The sequence below is a fragment of the Crocuta crocuta genome, unplaced genomic scaffold (assembly GCF_008692635.1).
Source record: "Crocuta crocuta isolate KB4526 unplaced genomic scaffold, BGI_CrCroc_1.0 scaffold332, whole genome shotgun sequence".
Classification (NCBI taxonomy): Eukaryota; Metazoa; Chordata; class Mammalia; order Carnivora; family Hyaenidae; genus Crocuta; species Crocuta crocuta.
This window is the reverse complement of record NW_027532025.1, coordinates 519,305-536,695: the sequence shown is the minus strand read 5'-3', so window position 1 is coordinate 536,695 and position 17,391 is coordinate 519,305.

Genomic DNA, 17,391 nt, shown 5'->3' with positions numbered 1-17,391 from the left:
AGGCTGGAAACCCGTGAGCTCACGGGCCTCTGAGGCTCCCTGGAGCAAGGCCTCAAGGAAGTGTTGAAGGGTGCCCACCATTTGTCTGGAAGCCATGTGTGTGCTATGCTGGGTAGCTAAATCTGAATCTCTGAGCAAATGCTTGCTCAGTACTCATTCCTTCTATGTCCTAGAAGGCAAAGGAACAGTCTTAGTTACTAGTTACTACATGAGCTGTGGTCCCTAAATACCTCTGTGGATCCTTCCCTAGTTGGGCCAAACTACCTGTGAGTGTTAAGGCCTCCTTTCAGTACAGTTAGAAATAGGTCAGAAGGTCTCTGTCCCTATAGCTGAACAGGGCAGGGGAAATAAGCATTCATCGTTTGTTGGGTTCTAATTAGGTGTCAGGATCTCTTCTAGGCATACTAGCATTGTTAATCCTTACAGAAACTTTACAAGGAGGTATTATTATATCCATTTTATCTATGAGTAAACTGGGCTCAGCAAGTTTAAGTGACTTGTCTAAGGACACATGGCTGCCAGAAGGCAGAGTTGACACTCAAAGTCAGACTATTTTATTATTTATTATGCATATACTTGTTCGTATGATATGTGTATTTTACATACACAATGTGTTACATGTAATACATACATAAAACATTGTTCTAAGTGCCGGTGTTATGACAGACAGGAAGATGCTGTCCCTGCCCTTACAGAGCCCACAGTCTAGCAGGGAACACAGACAAGGGAAATAGGAGTTAAAGACGCAGGTGCTGGATTACTGCGGGTTTCCAGACAGGTGTGAAGGAAGGTTAAAGGGGTCTGAAATTGAGGGAAATGACAAGAAAGTAACTCAAATGAAGAACCTTGGGATGGAAGCTTTCATTTTTTCAATCTTCAATTTTTTTCATTTAGGAATAGGCAAAATAGTGTCCACCTGCCTGTCTGGCTGTGAGGACACCATTTAATCTGAAAATATACTTAAGTATTCTAGTCATTCATTCTTTACTCATGCAACGTATGCATTTTTGATGCCTATAGTATTCTAGGACTATGCTAGGTGCTGGGAACACTCTGGGAACAAAGCAGGTGTGGTCCCACTCTGCTTTCTTATAGCTGTCAGCCTATGAGGGGCACACCATTTATCCAACAGTCACAGAAATATTTAAACTCTAATAAATGCTTAAAACTTAAAAGACAGAGCAAAAAAGCAAAAGGAAAAAAGTAAGAGAGAGACAAAGCAAGAAACAGACTGTTTTTTTTTTAAATGTTTTATTTATTTTTGAGAGAGAGAGACAGTGTGAGCAAGGAAGGGTCAGAGAGAGGGGGAGGCACAGAATCCAAAGACAGGTTCCAGGCTCTGAGCTAGGCTCCTAGGCTCCAGGCTCTGAGCTAGCCATCAGCACAGAGCCCAATGAGGGGCTTGAACCCATGAACTGTGAGATCATGACCTAAGCTGAAGTCAGATGCTTAATTGACTGAGCCACCCCGGTACCCCCAGACTCTTAACTATAGAGAACAAACTGGTGGTTACCAGAGTGGAGGGGGTGGGAGATGGATGAAATATGTGATGGGGATTTTGAGTTCACTCATCATGATGAGCACAGGGTGATGTATGGAAGTGTTGAATTACTATATAGTATACCTGAAACTAATATGACATGGTATGTTAACTAACTGGGATTAAAATAAAAACTTAAAAAATTTTTTGAAAGAAAAAAAACTGAAAAGAAAGATGAATAGCTAAATGTCAGGTATTAAGGAAGGCTAGTGTGGGGGTGCCTAGGTGGCTCAGTTGGTTGAATGATACTCTTCCTTTTGGCTCAGGTCATGATCTCAGGATGGTGGGATTGAGCCCAAGTTGGCTCTGCACTGAGCATGGAGCCTGCTTAAGAGCCTCTCTCTCTCTCTCTCCCCCTCTGCCCTTCTCCTCTTCTCATGCTCTCTCTCTCTCTTAAAAAAAAAAGAAACAAACAAAAGGACAAGCTAGTGTGAGAGGTAATTAACTGCAGACACAGGTGTGTTCAGAACCTGTTGAATTCCTCTCAGACATTCTAGCATTTATTGAGTGCCTATGAGGTACAGGTGCTGTGCTAGGGAGAACTTTCACATATATTCTTTTAAGAGCGTGTGAGATGCTATTAACAGACAGCAATAGGGGTGCCTGGGTGGCTCAGTTGGCTAAGCATCTGACTTGGGTTCAGGTCAAGATCTCGCGGTTTGTGAATTCGAGCCCCACATCAGGCTCTGTGCTGACAGCTCAGAGCCTGGAGCCTGCTTTAGATTCTGTGTCTCCCTCCCCCTCTGCCTCTCCCCTGCTCTCTCTCTCTCTCTCTTCCTCCCTCTCTCTCTTAAAAAAGAAACATTAAGAGACAACGATATGTGAGATAAAGAAGCTGGGCTTTGTTGCTAAACAAAACTGCGTTCAAACATGAGCTCTGCCAGTTCCCAGCTCCATGGCAAGTTGCTTAACCTCTGTGAGCCAGCACTTTCTCATCTGTAAAATGGCATCCCTGAGTAGCTGAGAAAAGTAGCAGCCTGTAAGTAAAGCCCAAACATAGCACATCACATAGTGGGTCATAAAATGGGTACTATGTTTTCTTCTGTTGCAGACAACGAAGACCTAGGGAGGTGAGTGCTTTGTTTAGAGTGTAACAAACCAACTCTTACTACTTTGCATGTTTATTTTTTACTAGGGTGCCCCCTGCTATGGTTTCCCTCCAGCGGTTTGTAAATCCATACCTCTTTTGTTAGGTGAGGTCTGTCCCCAACCTCGGTGCTGACAGAGGTGATAGAACCGCATACAGACATAACAGCCCCTGTTAGAGCGAGAAGATAATACTTCCCAGAAGAAGCTGTTGTACCCCAGATGGGGAAGGTGTGCAGGTGCTGACAGAACAATGGGTGTCCATTCAGGTGTTACAGTTCTTACAGTTCTGCATTTTGTTAACTATTCAGGGCTACTGGACACAACACACTCATGTCCTTAGAATGCCTGGCTTTCTTCTCCCACCAGGTGATACGTAGTCTGTATGATATGGGTATTTGTGATAGTGGCACTGAGTGAAGATGTTTTTGGTGCCCTAATGTTGAAATACATGATGGAAGATTCGAGGAACTCATATTTAGAAAATAGGTGGGGAATTCCCAGGACCTGCATCTCTGAATTAGGGGTCAGAGTATTGGTGGCATCTGATATCTCCCCAGGAATGTCCTTAATTGCTTTGGTTAAGAAAAGAAGCTAAAGCCAAGAGGGATAACAAAATGCTGCCATGGGACAGGTACTTTCCCCTACCCACACTCCACTTCTAACTTAAAAAAAAAAAAATTTCAAAATGTATTCTTTAAATCTGTGTGGGGAGTATCCATCCCTTTTCCCCATGATTGGCAGGTCACATGACACTGATAAACTATCAGTGTGGCCCTGATGTTCTATTTCTCTTAGTGCAGGATCTTAAAGAGGGTTTTGGTACTACTAATTGGTTCACATGATTTATTTGTACTCTTGCTTGCCTGTAAACCAGCTGACAGAATCAGGAGCTGCATGTAGACTAGTTTAAGCTCTAGATTATAGAAATAGGGAATTTGATCTTCTGTCTAATTCATTCCTTAGTACATGCAGGCTTAGTAAATGCTTCTTGAATAGATGAATAAACAGAGATTCTTCCATATTTCAGAGACATAGCGTGGTGGAAGTAGATCCTGGGATGCAGTTTAGTGTGCAGGATGGTTATTAAGGTGTGCCCTTCAGATAGACACCTATGGAAAAGAGGGACAGAAAGCAGGACTGGGGAGAGGGGGAAGCTTTTTGAAATGAAGGTCCAGTGACAGCCTCAGCCAACCCATGGGGGAGCTCTGCAGTGAGAATGTCTCTTCAGAGGTGTCTTTGTTGGGCCAAGGTCACCAGCCTTTACGTCACTGTATCCATCAGACATTGTATATAAGTCTCCTTGGGAAGGATGTGATCTTGCTCTCTGCAGCTGAGGCAATTTCTAGGGCTGACAGCAAAAGGCTGTCAGTAGCTGTGCACTCCCAGCAGCTGGGTGACAAGTCCTTTACTGACAGGGAATGTAAGGAGAGCACACTGTGTTCACCATACAACGGTATTTTATAAAAGGATCGGGGATATACGACTGTGTATGTGTGATCATCACTATTCATCAACCTGGAAAGAGACTTCTATCTTATTTACATGCTTCAACTGGGGTGACATAATGGAGTTTGAACACAAGGTGGTGCTGCAGTGTTGGTTCTGAGGCACTTTGATGCAGCTAGGAATTCTAGAAGAAAGTAGGACCATCCTATTCTCTTTTGAGAGAGACAGAGAGAGAGAGAGAGAGAGAAGCAACAACATAGGAAAGATGCTGAGATGCTGTTTAGAAGTTGCCTTTTACCCTGACAACTGGCTCATAAGAGGTAAGATATCTTCCTTTCTCCAGCCCTATCTCCCGCCCCCCCCGCCCCCCCATCCAGGCTCCAGCTCATCACTGAGGTAACACAAATGTCAATATGTGGCGTCTCTTTTGTGAGCTTTGACGGAACAAGGAAATGACATCTGTATGTATTCCACGAAGTATATGCTTCATGGGTGTTACATTCCCAAGTCAGAGCATAGGCGGTGATGGGGGACCTGGAGAGGAGTTAGAAGCATGGAATTAGACTACTTAACTCTCCAGAGACAGCTACCAGAGACAGCTGGTAGCACAGAGGTTCAGTCCATGGTTCTGAGGTCACACGCCTGGATCTATACCTGACTCTTACTATACTCCAGTTGTGCAAATTTAGGCAAATGACATAATCACTTTGTGCTTTTAAAAGGCCTCTTGGCTAGAACTATAATCACAGTTCCTGCATCATAGGGCTTCTGTGAGGATAACAGAGCTAATCCACGTAAAGTGTTAAGTGCTTGGCATATGACAGGGAGAACTATTATTTTCAATATTTTCTCTTAGTTCCCAGATGTTCTTGAGGATTTATACTTTGCCGGGTTCTCTGCTAGTTGCCTAGGAAGCAAAGATGAGCACAGAATCCTCATGGAACTCACTGGAGACAGGTGTCCATATCAGGCAATTAAAGTGAGGTGTGAAGTCCTAGGATTGAGACACAGGCAGGGTTTATGGGAGCAAACTCATTCTTGATGGGGAAGGACATCAGCAAGGAGCTTGGGGAAAGTTTCTACACTGAGGTACTTCTTGAACGGTCATTAAAAGATGAGTAAGAGTTCAAGCAAGGGTAGAAATGGATGGCTTCATAAGAGCAATCTTGGAAGCTAGTGACAGAAATTTGTGAACAGAGAATAACTAACTGTTTAGTGTTGCCCAAGTACGTGGTTGGAGTATGAAGGGCCAAGGGTTTAGGTGTCAAAGTTTGAGTATGAAGTGCATCACAGACTTTGTCATGACTGGTGAAAGTCGTTGCAGGTTTTAAGCAGGACAGTGATCAGTCCTGGCACTCAGGGCAGATTCAGTATTAATGGATGAATGAATAAAGCCTGAGACTGATTTTAACAAATCAGTGTAGGGAGTATCAGTGTGATTAAGACTAAGGTGGATGATGGCACCAGTCCAAGTCTAGAGACTCAGTTGTAAATAACAAATATATGTGTATGTTTATGTATGTGTATGTATGTATACACGCACATTTATATGTGTCTATATTGTAAAGGCAATGCATGCTTATTACAAAAATAGTCAAGTTGTACAGAAAGTCATATATTCAAATATAAAACTTTTCCTTCTATTCTTTCAGTTTCCTTATCATGACTCTTGAAGGTAACTAGTGTCAAGGGTTTTCTGGGGCGCCTGGGAGGCTCAGTCAGTTGAGCTTCCAACTTTTGCTCAGGTCATGATCTCACAGTTCATGAGTTCGAGCCCACATGGGCTTGCTTCTTTCAGTGTGGAGTCTGCTTTGGATCCTCTGTCCCCTTCTCTCTCTGCATCATCCCCCGTTTCTGCTCTCTCTCTCAAAAATAAATAAATATATTAAAAAAATAAGAGTTTTCTTGGGTTTCTTTCCAAACAAGTGTGGCCAGACCTACCTACAGAGAAAAATGAAATGTGGTGCTGAGATGCTGGACTCTGGACCCAGTTACAGTGGTAACTCTTAGTCCCTGCTAGCTTCATGGGCTTAATTGCAGTTACATAACCTCCCTATACCTCAGTTTTCCTAAGTGTAAAATGGGTACCTACCCCATAGGGTAGTTGTGAGGAGTAGATGAGTTAATATATGCAAAGTACTTAGAGTATCTGGCTTATAGTGTTTGTTACTTTTATAGAGAATGTCTTAAAAAATGAGAAAGAGGATATTATAAACATGCCTTGAGGTATGCTTTTTTCTCAATTACTAAAGAATCTTGCATATCTTTTCACATCAGTAAACATAAATCTACCTCATTGCTTTTAAAGCTGTGTGTGGCACCCTATGTTATGGATACACTATAATTTTCTTAACCACTCCTATTTATGCATATTTACATTGTTTTCAGTTTTCTGCTACAATGACTATCGTTGGTCCTTGCTTAAGTATTTCTGTAAGGCAAATTCCTACAATTCACGTTTCTGGTGTAAGGGAGAGCCCTACCATACATTATTCTTTTTTTTTGGTGAACCAGCTGGCAGCTGCTCTCACCCACGAGCACATCTTGAGGGACATCTTTCATCTGCAGATGTATACCAGGCTGGGTCCCTGCTCTGAATGAAAGGTCAAATAGAGCCCATGGGAAGCTCTGGGGAGGAGTTAGGTCAATAGCTGTAAAAAGCCCCTCTGGGAAGCAGGGTGTTCTACTCCTCTCCCCTTTCCTTCCCTGAGATTCAGAGTTAGGGAGAGCTCTGGGGGAGAGATTCTGGTGATCCTAGTGATGGGGAAGAGGATGAGTTCACAGAAGCCAGCCCTCTTGCAGCTTCCTTGCTCTCTGGGGAAGTGGCTCTGAGTGAATGGCTGAGCCTGTAGCACCTGGAGGGAACCCTCTGGTCTGGCTATAAGCCAGGAGCTCACAGACTTTCCGAGAACCACTCGTATCCAGAAGAGGGTCCTCCACCGGCCCATCTGGCAGAGGCCTGATCGGTTACAGCACTGGACACTGCCTATGCTCACGCCCTCTGGGGCACGTTCCTGCTGGTGCTAGAAACACCACTGCTCCCAGCCTATACCGGGCAATGCTGGGCCTACCCCTCCGCCCCAGGTGGCCGCCTCCAGCCGCGTGGACGTGGGCTACAGTACTCTTCTGTATCTGCGGTTTCGCGTCCGCAGTTTCGGTTACCCTCAGTCAACCACGGTCTGGAAGCAGATGCTCCTCCTTCTGACGAATCATCAGGAGGTCAATGAGTAGCCTAACTGCTACATCCCAGTGCTGCGTCATTCACTGACGTCATCTCCTCACGCAGGCGTGATATCTGTGGTATCTCTCGCGTTATCACCAGGGGGGTGAGTACAGTGCGGTCGGTATCTGGAGAGACCGCATTCACGCAACTTCTGTCGTAGTAGTTTGTTATAGTTGTTCCGTTTCATTATTAGCTATTGTTGCTAATCTCTTACTGTGTCTCATGTATAAAGTAAACTTTATCATAGGCAGTGTTAACTTTAAACAGGACAAGGAGCAATTTTATTTAAGTAAAAAAAATGAGTTAATTCAGGAAAAGCAGAGGAATTGCAGTTTGGGACAAGCGAGCTGTGGTGAACCGTAGGCATGGCTGAAGAAACAAAGGGAAAGTGAGCTTTTCTTAGGTTTTTGGGGGAAACTGGGCAGAGTCGCTCTGAACGGAAGTTCACTGGGGAAGGCCAAGAGTGTGCCATTGTGGCGGCCTCTCGGTGGCTGCAGGCACTGGTTCGCCATTAATGCTGGGGCAGGGTGGGCTCTTCCTTCCTTTATTTAAAGGTGGGAGAGAGGGACGCCTGGGTGGCTCAGTTGGTTGAGCGTCTGACGTCAGCTCAGGTTGTGACCTCCTGGTGTGTGGGTTTGAGTCCCGCGTCGGGCTCTGTGCTGACAGCTCAGAGCCTGGAGCCTGCTTCCGATTCTGTGTCTCCCTCTCTCTCTCTGCCCCGCCCCTGCTCATGCGCGCATGCTCTCTCTCTCACTCGTTCAAAGAAACATTAAAAAAACAAAGGCGGGAGATAAATTCCTTCGTGAAATGTGCCGTCCCTTGTTGAAATGGTTATCTTCATTCTTCCTGGTGGTAATGTAGGCTGTGGGTCTGGTGTGTACATGAGAGCTCCCCCTTCAGGGCTTATGGCTCCATTTTAAATGAAGTCTGTTCTCTCTCTCTCTCTCTCTCTCTCTCTCTCTCTCCCTCTCCCTCTCCCTCCCTCCCTCCCTCCCTCCTCCCCCTTCATCCCTCTCTCCCTCCCTCTCCCCTTTCCCTTTCCATTTTTCTTTCTTTATTTTCATGGTATTTATATATAGGAAAAGTCAGTCTATATAGGGTTTGGTACTACTTGCGGTTTCAGGCTTCCACTGGGGGTCTTGGGTCTCCTCCTTCCTCCTCTCCCTGATAAAGGGGGACTTATGTAGTTGTGTGAAGAAAACTGAAGATCTTTGACCTTGAGGGCCCCAGTGTGATGAGGAGTCCACTTCTCTGAGTTGACCCGTGGAGGTGAGCATCTCCCAGTCTCAAAATATCCCAGTGACTGGGGCAGGGACCATAAGGACAACAGATGCAGTGTGCGAGAATCAGCGGAGGAGCACTCCAGAGCTCGCTGTCCACAGTGGTTCACAGCTGTGGTGAATGAGAAGCAGCTGCAGGAGCAGACACATTTAATTTTCCAGATCTCTTTTTGCTGAAGTTATGAGCAGGGCTGACAGCCACCTTTTCCTTCTGAGAAGCTTTTGGACTTCCTGGGGTTGACCCTCAGGAAGGAGATTCTGGACCTGCACATAAAAGCACATGTGTCTATCTGTCTATCTTTCTTTCTTTCTATCTATCTATCTATCTATCTATCTATCTATCTATCTATCTAAAGATGCTGGTATTTGCACCTTGAATTGGGGAAATAGATCTTCCCTAAGTGTTCTTCTAAAAACTTGGATCAGTTTATACTTCGATAGTGTATGAAAGTGCCTATTTTCTCTCATCTTTGACAACAGTAGTATTTAAATTCTATTTTGCCAAACTGATAGGGATGTAAAGTAGTATCCCCATGTTGATTTAATTTGTATTTTCTTGATTATGAGTGTAGTTGAGCATATTCGTATTTGCTTATGGATGTTAGCATTTCTGTTAGGCTGTGTGGCTTTTCCTCATTGATTTCTAAAAACTCATTTTATAGTAACGTAATTGGCCCTTTGTCTAGCAAATGAGTGGCCAACATTCTCCTGAGTTTTTGTGTTCTTTAAATTTTATTTTCTTGTGCAGAAATATTAACATTTTATATAGTCAGATTTAGCAGTCTTTTCCTTTAGGGCTTCTGGGACTTATGTCATACTTAGAAAGTGTTTGTAAAATTATTAACCTATTTTTTCCTGTTACTTCTCTAATTATATTTCTTTGTTTTTATGTAAATGTTTTTTAAATCTCTCTGGAATTTATTTTGGTATAGGAAATGAAGTGAGAATCTAGCTTTATTTCCTTTTTTAAAATGGCCAGCTAGTTGTCTCAGTGCTATTTATTGGTTAATCTTTCATTTCCGTGGTGATTTGAAATGCCTCTTTTTTCATATGTCAAAAAGTTTTGCTCTCTCTACTTAAGAGATCTGGGTTTTGGCCCTGTATCTGTCACTAATTTCATGTTATTTTTGCAAAGCTCCATTCTCATGAGCCTTAGTTTACCTCTGTATAAAATGAAGGGCTGGGAGAGATAATGTTTAAATTCCTTTCTAGCCTGAACACTGTAGCTTGATGTCACAATTCCATCATGATATCTGATCCTCTTTCATTATCTCAACCCATTATGGAGACAGGCTCACTTAGCCTGTGCTCAGGGTTTGTTGCCAAGGCTCTATCTACATCGTTTTTATTGTTTCCTTTTCCTTCATGAAATCATTAGGTTTGAATCTTTGAACTTAATCCCTCTTTTACATAAATTATTGTGTGGCTCCTCGTTGTGACACAGAAGGAAAGAAAAGGGTTTTATTCAATAAGAGGTTCTTAACTGGGGTCTCTGGGGAAGGGGGTTATGAAGAAAGTAACAGGAAGTTTTCATTTAAACACTTTATGAAAATGGGACCCAAGGACTAATTTCAGCATTAATCTTCCTTGCTTTGAGTAAGATGTCTATATATATAGTGAGCTTACTATTTATGCCGGTGGTGGGAAGTGAGGTGGGAGGTGACATATTTACTGAGTTCCAGGTGTTTTACATACGGAATAGAGTTGATTTAATTCTTTACAAACCTTGCCAGGTCAGTACAACTAACTCCATTCTGAAAATGCAGAAGCTAAACAGTAACTTGCCCTAGGCCACCCACAGCTCAGTAGGTTTGGAACTGGAGGATTTGAACCCAGGTCCATACAATGCCTTTCCCCTCATATTTCCCACACTACAGTTCCCCAAGGGAAGGTGTGATTAATAGTGAAATGTGTTGATTGCTGAGGACAAGGGGTAGTGGATCTACTTCCCTTGGTAGAGAGTCATGGTACAAACTTCTAACGGTTGGCGCGGATGGAATCCCAGGGCTCCACAAATTAATGCTTTTGACTCAGGATTCAAGTAGCTGTGTTGGCCAGAATTCCCACCAGATGGCGCTGCAAGCTCAGCAATAGGCTCCTCCTTCCTGCAGCAGGCACTGTGAGTCCTTTGGTGCTTTTGGTGACCTCCACACAGATTCAGCAGCTGGGATTTCTCTTTAAGCTTACTCTGAACTCTGGGTGGGTAAGGCCCTGCACAGCTGAGTTGGTTCTCTCTCTCTCTTTTTGACTTTCAAAAAAAATTATTTTTAAAATTTACATCCAACTTATTTAGCATATAGTGGAAAAATGATTTCAGGAGTAGATTCCTTAATGCCCCTCACCCATTTAGCCCATCCCCCCTCCCACAACCCCTCCAGTAACCTTCTGTTTGTGCTCCATATTTAAGAGTCTCTTATGTTTTGTCCCCCTCCCCGTTTTTATTTTGTTTTTGCTTCCCTTCCCTTATGTTCACCTGTTTTGTATGTTAAAGTCCTCATATGAATGAAGTCATATGATATTTATCTTTCTCTGACTGGCTAGTTTTGCTTAGCATAATACCCTCTAGTTCCATCCATGTAGGTGCAAATGGCAAGATTTCATTCTTTTTTTTAATGTTTTATTTACTTCTGAGAGACAGAGAGAGAGACAGAGAGAGACACAGCATGAGCAGGGGAGGGTCAGAAAGAGGGGGAGATACAGAACTGAAACAGGCTCCAGGCTCTGAGCTACCTGTCAGCACAAAGCCTGATGCGAGGCTCGGACCCACAAACTGTGAGATCATGACCTGAGCCGAAGTCGGACACTTAACCGATTGAGCCACCCAGGTGCCCTGATTTCATTCTTTTTGATTGCCAAGTAATACTGAGTTGGTTGTCTTTTGAGTTACAGAGGACCTGGGGTGATTCGTCTCCTTTTCATGACCTGAAGCTGGTATAGGATCCGTCTTCTTCACAATTAGTGGCCCATGATGAGGCTCCTATGCTATGGGGTGGCTGCACCCCCAGTTATCACAGATGGTAGATTTCAGGTTGGGAGAGGTCTTTCTGCTTCTGCTTTTGATGTGGTACAGGCAGAAGCATTAATCAATGTTGACTGGAAGGTCCCAGTAGAAAGTCCAGAAGTGAGTTATGAGACCCCGGTGTGCTAGGGTTATGGCAGCAAGAACGAAGCAGTGTAAGGGAAGGGGACTATTATTTACTGAATGCTTCCTCTGTGCCAGGCACTAAGAGGGGAGCTTTCCCCATGTTATATATTTTTAAATGTTTATTTATTCCCCATGTTATTTTACTTTAGTCCTCAAAATAATCCTGTGAGTGAGCTGCTATTGTTGTCCACATTTTATAGATGAAGAAACTAAGTCTTGGAGAGGTGAATGGACTTCCCCAAAGTCTCTAAGCAGGACAGGTTTGCAGTTAGGATTCCAGTCCATGCTCCAAGGACCAGATCCCAAAGATGTTGGAAAAAGGGGTACAAAGGAGGAGCTTTAAGTCCATCATTTAGTAGTGCAGTGCACTAATACTCTTACTTTCTTAAAACTTTGGTTCCTATAAATGTTCAAGAAACTATTGCTAGAAAAGGGGGTGAGGGATGCGGTATTATCACCATGTTAGAGATGAGAAAACAGACTCAGTAAGTAGCACACTAGGATTCACATAAAGGTTTATGTGACTCAGAGCATTTACCATTTTACAAAGGCAAATATCATAGGAATGTGCAAACTTATCTATCTGTTCATTCATTCGCTGAAACACTGACCAGGCAGCATCTAAGCACCAAGCATGGTGGCAGCTGCTTTTACTTAAGATTAGTTCTTTGTAAATATTCTTTAGTCCCAGGTTCATCTTTGTATCATCCATCCTAGTGCAATGTCCTGCACCGTAGGCAGTCAGTAAAGGCCAGTGGAATGGAATACAGTTGAATTGAACTGATTAGATACAGCTGGAGTGCTTGAAGTCATCCAGGTCCTTGGACTTTCCAAGTCTTATGAAACCAAATTACTGAAACTATCCGATTTGATTCAATGCGGCTAGCACTTTTTGAGTGCCTGCCATTTTATTCCTTTAGTATTTAGCTAATTTTGGCCATATCACCAGCCTGCTGCGAAAATTAGATTGTACACTGAAATATAAAGCAACGCTAAAATCTAAAGCAAGGGTAGGAACATATAGGTCTAGTACTAGAGGTAGGCAGAAGAGGAGAACCTGAAACTCTAGGCTATGGAAATGTGGTATTTTGTTTACAATAAAGCTGTATTTGAAGTTCGGTTAGTCTTTTAACTAGCTGTGTGAACTTGCACAGATAACATACCTTTCTGAATATCACTTTCCCCCTTTGTAGGATGCATTTCTTCGTGTCCTTGGATCATCACCAGTATCAATTCCTTGCAGACAGTCTGAGTGCTGAGTATTATATTTTCAGTTCCAGGCAGAGGATCTGGCAACTAGTTAGTGCTCAATAAATACTGAGAGAAGGACACTGTTCTTTGAAGTAGGAAAGGTAAATTCCCAGTTTTATAGATGAGGAGACAGATTCAGGGGGTTTGTTGAATGAGAGAATTAATTTGAGATTTGTTCAAGGTTATGCATCTAAAAGTGATAGAAGCCAGGTTTTGCAAATCTTGGCTTTGTAATGTACTGATCTGAGTTTTCCTGTGAAAATGACCTCCTAAGGGATCTCTGTGGTACTTTGTAACCAAGTATCCTATGAGTTTAGGTCAGTCACTCTTGTAAGTGGAAGAGAATATGATCCAAGACCATAAACAGTGACCAGAATTAGTATAGGCATCTAGAAAGTTGCATTCATTCATTCATTCATTCATTCATTTACTCATGCAACAATTATTCTTCAAGTACTTACTCTGTGCCAGACTCTGTGTTATATTTTGAAGGTAAACACTAAGATGAAATACAGTCCCAGCTTCCACTGAATTTAGTCTGCTGGAAAGTACAGAAAGCAGCAATCACGAACAGGCTGTTGGTGCTAGGAGCAAGAGGGAGAGAAATGAAAGATCAGAGAAGGCATGTCATGTGGTAGGCTGAGAACTTAAATAGGAGTAGAAGCCAGCAAGGAGAAGACTCAGAAAGAAGAGTCTCTGTAACTGTGGGGTGCAGCTGTCAGTTTGTGTCCTCTGTCAATGCCCTTCTCACCTGGAAAGAGGGAGAGGGAAATGCAGTCTCTGAGGTGAAGTCTGGAAGCATGCCTTTCCTTGTGTAGGGAAGGAGATCAGCACATGCTTACCTAGCCACTTTATCTCAGAACATTCATGTTGATGCAGGCCTATTCTGATAACCCCTGTTTCTAGGTGGATGGCTTTGGTAATTTTGTTTGGGCTCCCCAGATTCAGACCTTGAGACAAGGATTTGAATGAATTCAGTTTATTAGAAGGTGGAAGGAGCATAGAAGGTGAGGAAGAAGTGCTGGGGAGAGAGAAGTCAGCCACTTAAGGGGGAGCTTTAAGTTAGTTGTCAGGGTTGGACATGGTTGCTTTTTTCCATGGAGAAACTCTAGAAAACACTGCAAAGCACATGCTTCAGAATTCTCCCAGCCAATGGAAGAAAAAGGTGAGGTATTAGTAGTTATTGGTTAAAGGTTGCCTACCCCTCCCTTCCCTGATGTGTGTGTGTTAAATGCCAGGCATTTCCAGCACATGCAGCGGGTTCTGCTAGCTTCTGAGGTAGCTCTCTGAGAAGACACAGGTGCTGACATGAATGTATATAGTGAGGGATATGAGGGGGTTAGTGTCTCCTACACTTGGAGCCTTAGCATTGCATTGTTACACATTGTATTATCATGTTGGTGATGATTCTATCAGATGTCATCAAAGCTTTTCAATTGTCTAGTTCCTTCTCGTTCGAGCTGTAGCCCTTTAGATGGGAAAAAAGATAGATAAATAAATTCAGTACAGAGAACATGGTTTTAGTGACTAATCTGGAAGGTTCCTGGTTTATTCCAAACTCCACAGAAATTCATCTGCCCCTTTCCTTTTGTAATGTTTGAGCTGACACACCGCAGTACAACACCCGGTCCCATCTAGAGGCCTGACTCCAGTAACAGGAAGAGAGTGGATCATGAGACTCCTCTCTCTTGATCTAAGATGATCTGTAACTCCAATAGACCTAACAAACTAGACAAATAGATTCGTTTAGAAATTACTGAGACATACATAAGAGATAGTTAATCGTGCCAGACTAAGTATTGAATACTCCAAGCTGGCGACACAGATTCAAACACTGATTTTCCTAAAAGGATGATTCGATGTGGGCCTAACTGTTGGGGATCAGGGAAGGAGATGGGCTTGAGTTAGACTTCAATGGATAAGGCAGGATTTAGATAGGCAGAGAGGGGGACAGAAAGATTCCAGTTGAAAGGTCACTCCAGAAAGAGGTGAGGATGAGTAGGGCAAGCTCAGAGATTGCTGAACAATCTGAAGGAGAAGGTTCACATTGGAGAGGATGAGGGAATTAAGAGGCATGTGGATATGGTTATGGAGAGCCTTCAAATTCAGCTTTAACATTGTAAGTACGTGGTTTTGAAAGCATTTTTCATGATGTTTCCTACTCCTTTTCAGACATCATTGCTGGAGGAGGATGGACAGTGGGGGAAGATTCCAGGCCGCCTCTGCCAGTTCAACCAGAGCAACTCTACTTTATTTCCTTTGCATTTTGGGTTTCCAAATAAACTCATTTTAAAAAGGTTTCTATGGGTAAAAAAAAAGACTGAAAAGCACAGTGGTAGTGATGGGGGAGCCACCAGAGTTTTAAATCAATGGACGGATTGTCAAATTAAGTTAATAAGTCATTAATATGTGCTTGCATTACCCCATGCTGGGCAGTGGGGGATGTACGATGAGAAAGGTAGTGGTGCGGACGGCAACCATGGCAGTGCTCAGGGCAGATGGAGGGAAGGATTTCTGCAAGCATGGAGACAGGTTAGCAGATTTCAGATATCCTGACATGAGGTGATCATACCTGCAACAGTAACTATAGAGCAGCATTTTAACTCTTTCCTCCATACCTTCTGGGCTTTTGCATTTACTTTGTGCTAAACTTCCTGCTGATACCTCTACCCTATGCCAAAGATTTCTTTTGTTTTTTTTGGAAGTGCCTATGACTCTACAGGTTAGGAGATCCAGCAGTGCACTTCTATATGTACAAGGAGCAGTGAACAGTACAGTGGCCAAGAGTGAGGCGGTAGGGGTTTGGGATTCATAGTGACCTACAGAGCTCTTGCTAGGCCACTTAGACATTCAGAGTCAATGAGAGAAAAGCCATGAATGGGCCAAACAATAGATGCCTGTGAGCTGGCTGTCTATTCTTGTTCACTGGTTCTGATCCATGCCCATATAGCACATGGCTTTTCTCTGCATTGGTATCGACCTGCAACTTTCTGTATCTTTCTTGACTGCTCTAGCATGTTGACTCAGTGTCTTGTGTCACGCCTGTGCAGAATGGGCAGGATTTTGGAAGCCCATTCATTAGGCAAGAACACAATGTGCAAAGGGATGTTCTGACACTTATGCCATATTGGGCATATTTATTTTTTTTATTTTATTTTTTTTTAATAGTTTATTGTCAAATTAGTTTCCACATAACACTCAGTGCTCATCCCCACAAGTGTCCTCCTCCATGCCCATTCCCCCCTCCCCCCACATCCATCAGTCCTCAGTTTTTGTCAGCATTCAAAAGTCTCTCATGGTTTGCTTCTCTCCCTTTCCCCCACCATTTCCGCCCTTCTTCTCCCCCTTGTTCCTCCGTCAAGTTCCTCCTAATCCTCCTATACGTGCAAACATATGATATTTGTCCTTCTCTGCCTGACTTATTTCGCTCAGCATAACACCCTCAAGGTCCATCCATGTTGCTACACATGGCCAGATTTCATTGTTTCTCATTGCCATGTAGTATTCCATGGTATAGATAAACCACATCTTCTTGATCCATTCATCTGTTGATGGACACTTAGGCTCTTTCCATGTTTTAGCTATTGTGGAGAGTGCTGCTATGAACATTGGGGTACATGTGCTCCTATGCCTCAGCATTTCTGTATCCCTTGGGTAAATTCCTAGCAGTGCTATTGCTGGGTCATACGGGAGTTCTATTGTTAGTTTCCTGAGGAACCTCCACACTGTTTTCCAGAGGGGCTGTACCAGTTTACATTCCCACCAACAGTGTAGGAGGGTGATATTGGGCATATTTAAAAAACATTTTTTAAGGGAAAAATTTAGAAGCTGAAGCATTGAAGGACAAAGACCTCGTAGTCTTTTTATCCCACAAGGATAGGTTCCATGCTTGGAGTTTCAGGAGAGAGGTATTCTACTTCTACTTCCCAGATTCTCCATATATGTAAAGGCTATGGAGCCAGGAGGACATCTATATTACTGTTAGAATGGCAGGTTTCTGGTTGATAGGGTTACCAACCATCCTGTTTTGCCTGGGACTGCTGTTTAGGTTATAGAACTCAAAGTCTTGCATCCTGTGAAACTCCTCAGTCTCTTGCAAATTGGAATGCTTGAACAAGTAGCCTTGTTAGAAAAAAGAAGCCATAAGAAAAGTTCAGGTATTGGTCATATTATGTTTGTTGAGCTAATCCATGCCTACTGAGCCAGTGCTCTATTAAGTTACCAAAGGGGGGATGGAAGTCAGCCTCCAAGTCATCAGGGTTTGTTTTCCTTATCTTATTCCCTACTCCTGTGGTTTATGAAATTTTTTCTATTTCCCCAGCTGATTCTATGTCACTGGAGGACTGGAGGAGTGGGAAGTCAATGAAGTTTCCTGCAGCTGGGTTTGACTTATGTGTATATATATATGTGTATATGT